The following is an 11227-nucleotide window of genomic DNA, read 5'->3' on the forward strand; positions in this document are numbered from 1 at the left end:
GAGAATGTCATCGACGTAGCTGTCCTGATGAAGTACCTGCCGCTCCTTTTCAAGGTGGGTGAAAGGAGACAGGTTAGCTTTCTCCCGCATGCTATAGCTGTGCGATGCACCCTGCAGGTTTATCTCCGATGTTTACCCTGGTGACTGCATAGTCCTCCAGCTCTTGATCTTCGGAGTCTCTCCAAAACCTGCCGACGACCTGTTCGTTTGGTGGAGGCTGCCTTCCAATGACCTCTTTGTCTTGGACAGCAGCTGCCCTCATTGACCGGGCAAAATGTGTCTTGGACATGTGAGCTGACCCAGTAACATCCTCAAAGAGTTCAGGGTGAGTTCCACCAACAGTCTTGCCCAGAGGTCCGTCCTATAGGACTAGGTCTCCAACAGCTCTGATTCTTTGAGGTGCTAGTTGACCTTCTCTGTGGCTTATCAGCAGACTTATTTCCCTGGGTATTTTCAGTTCACAGAGTGGTATGTCTGGAAATAGTTTTTGCAGTTGCCCTGGGTTCACACTTCCCTGGACATCTGCTATGCTGTCCAGACCATAACAAACCAATTGCTGTGATTTGAGGGTGCCCTCGGGAGTATTCACTCTGACCTTTAGAAGGTATCTTCGGGTCTCCACAAAAACTTTCCTCCCTCCAATTCCATGGATGACAAGTGGGATCTCTTCACTCCTTAGGTTCAGTTTCTTTGCTGCCTTGTGGGTTATATAGTTCGTTCGGAGGCCAAATCAATTAATGTCCCAACTTTTTGTCCAGCATTGGCTGTGACTTCAAGAAGCATCATCAGCACCGGTGGTTCCTTTAATCCACTCTCCTCTAGAAGTCCTAACTGGTCTTTTCTATTGCTGAGGGTTCTTGACGCAGCATTTGAGAACACATCCCGACACTGTTTCGCCAATTCCGGAGGTAGGTTGTTGAGGAAGTCTTCTTGGTACTCTGTACATCTCCTCCTGTCTTTATTTCCCTCTGAACCAAGTTATAAAGTAGTAGGGAATAGTTTTAGCGGAGCTATTTTACTGCACAACATGCTCGGCAGCAGAGCCTCTATGCCCCAGGACGCATTACGGAGCCCGGCCAACGCTTACAGCGGCACAGGGGACCGGTTTGCAGAGTTTATTCTTAATACGTAGTCTTAACTTAACCACCAACAGAATTGTGTAGGTAAGCACTTGATGCAAACTTCGCCCAACACCATTTGCACGAAAAAATAGACTACACATGAGCATGACAGGGCTGAGTCTAACTTTAACAGCAGTATTGGCGCTGGCATGCATTAAAATGTCGTTTTTTTGTTCGAAACAGCGAATACAAGAGAAGTAAATAACACTTGCTAGTTAAAAAGCAGTAATTAGTAACTCTGGTGGTATGCTTTCTTGTTTTACGATGATTTGAAGAGGATCTAATGCAAACATGTGTAGAACTGCTGAAGAATCACTGGAAACAGGAACCGGAAGTCTCACACCACGGTATTCTCGTTTGAGGACGTGTCATGACCGTGGCGTTGACAAAAGCATTTTTATGAAGTTTTCCAAAACGTATTTATAAGAAAGTTCAGAAAATGTGATATTAATTTATAAATTAATGAGTTCTTAAAACATGTTCTCATTATTGCTTAAGTGTTTACGGAGCCCTGGAGGGTTCATAGGGAGAAACATAAATAAAATGAGGCCACGCTTTATTAACTTGTGCGCGCAAGATGTAATTCGTGGCCTCAATTTAAATAAAACGAGGCCACGCTTTAATTTGTGTGCATATACAATATATACTCTCTCGTTCGTACGATATACTTTCTACTTCGCACGAGATTCTTATGGGAAAACACATCGAGCTGCCCGATTATTACGCAATATTATTAGTTTTAGAATATGTCCGGTTGCCTGTGTGTGTGTGTGTGTGTGTGTGTGTGTGTGTGTGTGTGTGTGTGTGTGTGTGTGTGTGTGTGTGTGTGTGTGTGTGTGTGTGTGTGTGTGTGTGTGTGTGTGTGTGTGTGTGTGTGTGTGTGTGTGTGTGTGTGTGTGTGTGTGTGTGTGTGTGTGTGTGTGTGTGTGTGTGTGTGTGGGCATTTCTTTATGAGTGTTGTTCGTTCCGGTGTACTCCGGCAGGACTATAGCACTACATCGAGATTAAGATTAAACACATTTCTTTCACTTGGGAATACATAACTATGGAGAACCAGATTTGTGTGAATTACTCTTCGTGGTAATTTGAAAACAAATGCCGGTGGTGTCGGACATACACAAACACAGAGCGGTGCTGAGAACAACAACCCTGTCTCCAAAAAATTATGTTTCCACCGAACTAAACTGCATTCTCAATTACGTTTAGCGAGAAACGTATTTTCATCCAAGTTACGTTTCTTATGAACGTATCTCAAATATGTTTATTTTCTACATATCTTCTAGAAACATATTTTCTCCCACGTTACGTTTCTTATGAACGTATCTTAAATACGTTTATTTTCCACATATCGTTGCCATTTATTGTCTTGCTTATAATAATGATAATTGTCATTTATAAATATTTTTTTAGAGAACACATTTGAAATCAAGAATCGGGCTCGATATATGGTTAAATTAAAATCAGTAGGCGAGGCTGTAATTTCGCCAGCTGTTACTCTCATGAGTGAGGCAGGTAGTCAGGTTGTACACCTTGTGCAGACTCACATTTGCTCTTGTTAAGCTTTAGTCCATACTTGTGTATGCGGTCCAGCGCCTTTTTCAGCCTCGGTGCCTCAATGATGTGCTCCATCGCTCTGTGAAATATTCCGGATGCTGAGATGATCCCACAGGGCAGTCTGAGGAAGCAATATCTGCCGACTGGTGTATTAAAGGTGCAATATTTGGTGCTGCTTTCATCCAGTTTCAGCTGCCAAAAGCCTTGAGACGCGTCAAGCTTTGGGAAGAAGCTGGCACCTGCCATTTCACTTGTGATTTCCTCACGCTTGGGTATCTGATAATGTTCACGCTTGATGTTTTCATTAAGATCTTTTGGGTCCATGTGTAGCCGGTCTGGGCCTACTTCTCAGCAGACCCTTGCTACGACTCTGCGTTGTGTTGTGCGTGTTTGATGGACAAGGAGATTCGGTTGTTGTCTTTAACCGAAACTGTGGCGTATTTATTCCTCTGCATGAAGTAAACACAATAATGCAGCAGCATTAATAAACATGGACGTCTGCAACACACCAGTCTCAGTCTGCCATACAAACAACTGAGAGACTAGTCCTTATAAAACATTCAGATATCAAATCTGTCACAATAGATCACAATACACTGTACAATTACAGTTACACTGGAAATGTATACACCACCGGCTAATTAGTATTTTTAGACATGTAAATAAAACAATAAAATAAACACATAGTACAAAACACAATAGACCAAAACATGGGAGCAACAAACATACCTGCATGAAGTAAACACAATAATGCAGCAGCATTAATAAACATGGACGTCTGCAACACACCAGTCTGTGGTGGGGAAAAGACGCCATTAAACATGCTGCAGGTGCTGTGTGTGAGTCCTCACAAGTGCTGCTAAACAGTACACTTAACTAAAAGTTTGCTAAAACACTCAAACTTCTGCAAAACAACTACACAGCAACACATTAGCACCATGGAATGATATTATAACCTTGTTTCACAGTTTAAGATTATATAAACACTGTAAACATCATTTAGAACAGAAATCTACAAAGAGCACATGACAAACTCCTCACCTCAGTCTGCCATACAAACAACTGAGTGAGAGAGGGTGCAACGCAGGTAGACGACGTCACTGCCGAAAGTGAAGACTTCAAAACAAAAGCATTAGCTCCCAAAACGGTCTTTTGTAGTCAACATACCAAAATAAAAGTGACAATAAATAATATTGGAACAATAAAATAAAACGTGAGGGATTATTGGTGGAATGCATTCCTGTATATTTATATACCTGCTACATTCACCCCTCCTGAATTACACCAAAATCCTGAGCGGCTGACAGGACATAACACTGACAGGGACATTAACACTGCGTTAAAACTGGCACGGGTTCACATAAAGATACTATCTTCACAATCAGCTAGAAGCTACCTGGTAAACAGGTTCAGAGAAATCAAAAGGGTGATCAACCCTTAGTCCCCTCTTAGAATTGCTTGGTGCCGTGTACACCAAACTACCCGGCCTACTTGAGTTCCAAACCGTACTCGTGAGCACAGACAGTAAACAGTACATCACTTACAGTGACACATTGCAAAACGTAAAAAAAACAACGATAAAAAAAAGAAACATCTCAATAAAAGAAAACAAACAAGAAGAAATAATACAGCCCCTTCAGAACAGGGTAAGAAGAGACTGGGATCTCTTACTGAAAGAGTTTGCGAACCCCCTCATGCTGGTCGGCCTCTGAACCATTGTCTCTACAAAATGGCTGACTCTCTTAACAACCCTGCCAGCACGTGTCCTGACCACACCCTGCGTGTCTGCTTGAGTGGGTGCTTGACTGTCTCGGCCCTGTTCTGCAACTGTTGGTAAAGTGTCAGAAATAACGGTCGGGACATGGCCTGTGTCAACCATCGACACTGAGTCTGATGTGTCAACTGCTGACGCTGTAACCGGTCTGAATGACTGGACACTGCTTGCGTCGATCACTGATGCTGTATCTGGTACACTTGACTGATCTAGCTCTGCATCAGACTGATCTTCGTCTGTATCAGCTTCGTCACAGGACCGGTGACTGGCAGTGTCTTCCGCCCCACTCAGTGCCCATGCGCTTGTCCTATCCTCCGAACCCTCTTCCTCTTCCAAAGAGTTGACGAGATCCTCCATCCGAGACCCGTCCTCTGAATCATCAAGACTGTCCTCAGTCTCCGGCATTTCTCCTTGAGCAGATTCTATGGGTAGGAAGCTGATATCCAGGATAAGGTTGCGATGCACTACCTTTGTTTTACCCTTGTCATCTTCCAACATGTAGACATGAGTCTGTGGGTTGCTGTCCACGACAGTATAGACTGTTGGTTCCCACTTGTCCGCAAGTTTCTTCTTTCCCCTCTCACCTTTGTTGGCGAGAAGTACTCTGTCTCCCACGTTCAGGCAAGTCCCCTTGATCTTTCGATTGTAACCTCTGGCTTGCTTGTCTTGCTCCTTGATGGCATGCTTTCGAGCAATGTCTGCTGCTTCATGGAGGTGGGACATAAGCGTTGTTACATAGCTGCCATAGTCAACAACCACTGGGTCGTGTAGGACCTGTTTGAACATCACATCAACGGGGAGTCTTGGAACCCGACCAAACATTAGGTGGAAGGGTGCGTACCCAGTCGTCTCATGCACTGTCGCATTGTATGCAAATGTCAGGGTCTTGATTCGCTGGGGCCACTTGGCCTTCTCTCTCAGTGGCAGTGAACGGAGCATACCCCCCAGAGTCCTGTTAAATCTCTCAGTCCCTCCGTTCCCCATGGGGTGGTAGGCTGTAGTGTGTGACTTGGAGACACCCGATAGTTTAAGCAGTTCTGCGATGAGCTCACTCTCAAAGTTGGCTCCTTGATCTGTATGTATGCGCCCCGCAAACCCATACACACAGAAGACGTTGTCCCACAACTTCTTAGCAACTTGTTTCGCTTGTTGGTTTGTGCAGGGAAAGGCATGGGCCAACTTTGTGAAGTGATCTGTCAGGACAAGAACATCTACTGAACGCTGCTTGCTATCTTCCGCACTCCAGAAATCCAAACACACTAGTTCCATAGGAGCGGTGGTCCTGATACTTTCAAGCGGAGCTCTGGCAGAAGGATCCGGTGTCTTGGCCAGGATGCACCTCTGGCAGCACTTCACATAGTCCTTAATTTGGTGCTCCATTCTAGGCCAGAAGAAGCGTTGTCTTGTCAGGTAAATCGTTCTTGCCTGCCCTTGATGACCGGCCAAGTCATGTACACCACGCAAGGCCTTGTCTACCAGACTTTGGGGCAAGACAAACTGACGCCTCTTCTGTTTGCTCAAGGGATCCTTGGTGACTCTATAGAGCACTCCATCAATGACATTAAGTCTCTCCCACTGCTTGATGAGTACCAGAGCACTTGTGTCCAGACCGTCTCTCTCCCGCCTTGAGGGTCTTCTCTGTCGACTCAGAAAAGGCATGACTCTAGAGATGCCAGGGTCAAGCCCTTGGCTTTTTCGGAGCTCTTCGAGGGAGAAGGCAGGTAGCAGATCCTGCCCTGGTGGAACAAGGTGTTGAACGGACTGGATCAACTCTGTCGCCCTGGACTCTGCAGCTGCATCCCAGTGGTCATGAGAATCAAGGACAGCTTTCACAATGTTGTTACACAGGGGCGGGGAACAATGGGACTGAGTCACAGCACCTTGTTTTGACCTCTTTGTCCGCTGACACTGGACCTTTAAGCGAAAGACATCCTGAACTCCATTTTCTCCAACTTCATCAGATTTGGCAAGCAGATTGCCATAGGACTCTGTAACAAGTCTACGCCCAACTGTCTTGGCAAACGGGTCCCGACTGAGAGCATCAGCCACTACGTTCTTGGTTCCTGCAATGTGCTTCAGACTGAAAGTATAAGGAGCAAGCTTTGCGACCCATCGTTGTTCGCAGGCGTCGAGTTTGGGCTTAGTCATTATGTATGTGAGTGGATTATTGTCCGTCCATACTGTGAAGGAATTGCCCTTCAGCCAATGGCTGAATTTGTCACACACACACTCCACTTCAATGCCAAAAACTCAAGCCGGTGAGCTGGATAATTCTTCTGAGAGCTGCTCAGTGTCTTACTTGCGAAAGCTATGGGACGGGCTTTACTTTCACCAGCTGCTACTTGTGACAACACTGCGCCAAGCCCGTCCAAGGAAGCATCAGTTGACAGAATCAGGGGACGTGAGAAATCAGGATGTGCAAGAACCACACAGTCCAGCAGACTTTCTTTAAGACTGTCAAAGGCGATGTCACACTCTAGAGTCCAGTCATCAGGTTTCAGTTTCCTGAATGTTCCTGCCTTCACATTCACTTTCACTTTCATCCTTCCTCTTCTCTTTTGTCCAGCAGTCAGAGCAAAGAGTGGCTTGGCAATGGAAGAGCAATTAGGGATGAAGTGCTGGTAGAAGAACACCATGCCCAAATAGGATTTGATCCTCCTTACTGAGGGTGTACATCCGTCATCTTCCATGAGATCAGACTTCGACATAGTGGATATGACTTCCACCTTTGCGGGATCCACAGCTACTCCGCCGCCATCTATGATATGACCCAAAAACTTGACAGACGATCGCATCAGGTGACACTTCTTAGGACTCAACTTGAGGTTGTTGTCTCGCAGGCGCTGGAAGACGACCTCCAGTCTCTGTAGGGCCTCCTCTTCAGTTGATGCGAAAACAAGCAAGTCATCCAAATAACATAATAAGCTGCTGAAGTTCATGTCCCCAAATATACTCAGCATCATGCGCATAAATGAGGCAGGACTATTGCACAGTCCCTGCGGCATCCTGTTATACTCATGCAAGCCTAGCGGTGTGGTAAAGGCTGTGTATTTTTTGTCCTCTTCAGCCATGGGGACGTTGTAGAAGCCGGACGTTAAGTCCATCGTGCTGAAGAAGGTGTTCCCTCCCAAGGCAGCCAAGCAGTCTGACTGATGTGGAAGAGGATGGGCGTCCTTGAGTGTTCTCGCATTCAACCACCGGAAATCGGTGCAGATCCTCAAGTTTCCGTCCTTCTTCCATACCATCACCAGTGGTGAGGCATACTCACTCACAGATTTCCGAATGATCCCTTGCTCCTCCATGTCTGTCAAGACTTGACGTAGTTTCTGGTAGTGAGCAGGGGGTACTCCCCGGTAAGGAAGGCGGAATGGGCGATCATCGGTAAGTCGAATGCGGTGGACAAAGCCCTTCGTCTCACCGCAGTCCATTTCATGCTTGGAGAAGACATCGTTGTAACACTCGAGCAGTTGGACTAACTTCTCCTTCCCTGTGTGGCTAGTATGACAAGGTTGTATGTCAAGTTTGTCAAGGCCAACATCTCGCAGCCTCTGTTCGAGATCTGAAGGACTGGTTGGTGTATGGTGCTTGCCTGGGACAGCCTTGTCAATCTGACTAGAGCCTTGGAGGAGCTCAAAATCTTCTACAGCTAAGCAGGGGGACACATCTGCCAGTTTACAGTTCCTCTTCAGCGTAACTGGTCTATCAGACAGATTGGTGACCTTCATGGGGACCCACCTATCCCCCCACAGAGGTGTCACGATCCGGTCAACCATGATGTTACGTGGCATGGACTTGGATGAGGTCGGCTCAACTATCACAGTGCTTCCCGGTGACATGGGAGTATCGTTAGGTAGCTTACCCCAAACGAGGTGTTCTTGCATTGCTAGGAGAGTGACTGACTGCTTCAGCTTGACTGTGCCAATTTTGTCTGGTAGCTCCTCACCCCTCCAATGGGATGTGTTCGCCATGAGGTCCAAGAACTGTTCACACTCTGGGGATGAGGAAAGACTGCAAACGGAGATAAGCCGCCAGTAATCATCACTGTTCTTCAACTTGCGCATGAGAAACTTGATCACATTTGTGCCAATGATGAGCTCATCTCGCTGGCCTGGCACCACAAGAACTGGAACGATGCAGCTCTCCCCATACACCTTCAGTTCAACTTCGTACATGCACTTCGGTTTAGTGAGTTTCCCTCCACACCCAACTAAAACCACTTCCTGAGTCATCGGTCTTGGTTCTGACAATACTTTTTCACTCAGCATCTTTTCCACTGCTTCTTCACTGAAAGTACAGGCCATGGAACCTGAATCAAGCATTCCCTGCATCTGGAACATATTATTCACATTGACTGGAGCATAGAATAGCTCATCATATGGCTCAAATCTATGCGTGTTCTGTGCTATCATCGTCACACCAGCCGGTGCTGCACCGCACAACTTCACATAACACTGTTCATATTCACTGTCACTTCTGAGGGTTTGTTTGTCCTCACCCACACGTCCCCTCTCCAAATGCGGGCCAGTCAGTTTAAAGGCTGCTGCTCTCGAGGTGAATGTGCGGCCTGGTCCTCTCGTCCGGGAGTGTAACTCTGACAGTCTTTCTTGATATGGCCAGGCATAAAACAAGACAAGCACAGGCGCTCCCGCCGGCAGTGTGCTAGAGTGGAGTGTTCCATAGACTTGCATACCTTGCAGTGTTTTCTCTGGTCAGACGGGTGCTGCCTATACATTGGCTGGTTGTTTTGAGCCATCGGCTGGCTGTTCTGAGCCATCGCCTGGCTGTTCTGAGCTAGTGTGCGGTCAAGCAGGCCAATCAAAGTCTTTAGGCAATTACCATCAAACTGAGGAGCAGATGTGACATTCGCTTCAGCCTGGACAGGGGGCAACACTGGAAGGCTAGGCATAGACACCTCCTCAGACACAGGTGTTTGAACATGAGCTGCCACATGTCTTGCTGCGCTGGGGCGGTTTGGTCTGGTGTTCAGCTGTTCTCTCATTTCGATTTGATAACGGTCAACATGCTCCTGTATTTCACCAGCTGTCCACTTCTCTGGCGCTTTGAACCGCAACACTGCAGCCAGGGAGGGATCTGGACAATACTTGACAAACATCATGGTTACTTCTCGACGGGGATCATCAATATGTCTCCCATGTCTGCTCAAGCCCTCCTCAGCTGCATCAACAGCTTTGTTAAGGCGGATCCAGTACTCGACAGGGTCCTCTCCTGCTACAGGCACAGTGCTGTAGAAGTCTGCAAGGGGCATACTCGAACATGACACACCACCAAAATGCTGTTTCAATATGTCAGTTATAACTTTTGGGTTCTCGTGAGGCTTCAATAACAGATTGCTACGGAGCGTTATCTTCACAATGTCTCTGGCTTTGCCCATTAATCTAGTCAACATCTCCTGATGCTGCTCACCCAGCTGTATGCTCCTCTTCCTTAAGTACGTATCCATGAGCTCCTCCCACTCATGCACTGAGAGCTTGTCAGACCCATCTCCTCTGTACACAGGAGGCTCTCTCACATCGGACTGCATGACTAACTTCACACCAGTCAGGTTAAGTGTGGAGTCAACGCGCGACTGGCCTGCACCTGAGTTCTGAACCCGTGCTTGACTGGCTTCATTCGCTTGACTCTCTTCCTTTAACTGAGCTGATATAGACTGTCCCACTTGCTGGGCGATGTGTGCGATGAGATCACTCAAAGCTGGGTCACTCCTGTCTGGGATGGCCGAAAGTGAAAACGTAGGTCTGTCGGTAAGGGACGGGTGGCTAGGTAGACGGGTGGAGGTGAGAACTGGGGAACCTCCATTGTCTGGAACAATAACTGGGCGGGTGTAGCTGGGCGCTGGCGACATCATGTCACCTGGACTTGCAACTGAAGAATTAAACAGCTGTGCCCCCCTCCCAAAAGAGTTAAACAGCGGTGCACCCCTCCCCAAACCAGCAACTGGAGAGTTAAATAATTCCAAACCAGGAAGTTGCGCCCCCCTCCCAAAACCAGAAACATTTTGAACAGCTTTCCCCATTACATTGAAATCCATCTCTTTTTTTGTTTCAAAAAAACGTAGTTAATGTCAACAAAAACAGAAAATACTGATTCACAATGGACAATTTTTTCAATGTCTTTTTCTTTCACTTGACACACATTTTTCCAGAAAAAACACAATGTCCTTGTAACTGTGACAAAGCCACTTCAATATAACCTTCATAAGGGAACCTCTTTTTTGTTGTTGTTTTGACGTCCGACAACCTCCGGTGACCAAGCTGGTGTTGATCCACGATGTGATCCGGGTCACGGCACCAATGTAGCCGGTCTGGGCCTACTTCTCAGCAGACCCTTGCTACGACTCTGCGTTGTGTTGTGCGTGTTTGATGGACAAGGAGATTCGGTTGTTGTCTTTAACCGAAACTGTGGCGTATTTATTCCTCTGCATGAAGTAAACATAATAATGCAGCAGCATTAATAAACATGGACGTCTGCAACACACCAGTCTCAGTCTGCCATACAAACAACTGAGAGACTAGTCCTTATAAAACATTCAGATATCAAATCTGTCACAATAGATCACAATACACTGTACAATTACAGTTACACTGGAAATGTATACACCACCGGCTAATTAGTATTTTTAGACATGTAAATAAAACAATAAAATAAACACATAGTACAAAACACAATAGACCAAAACATGGGAGCAACAAACATACCTGCATGAAGTAAACACAATAATGCAGCAGCATTAATAAACATGGACGTTTGCAACACACCA

Source organism: Notothenia rossii (genome assembly GCF_949606895.1).
Source record: "Notothenia rossii genome assembly, chromosome: 5".
NCBI classification, from domain to species: Eukaryota; Metazoa; Chordata; class Actinopteri; order Perciformes; family Nototheniidae; genus Notothenia; species Notothenia rossii.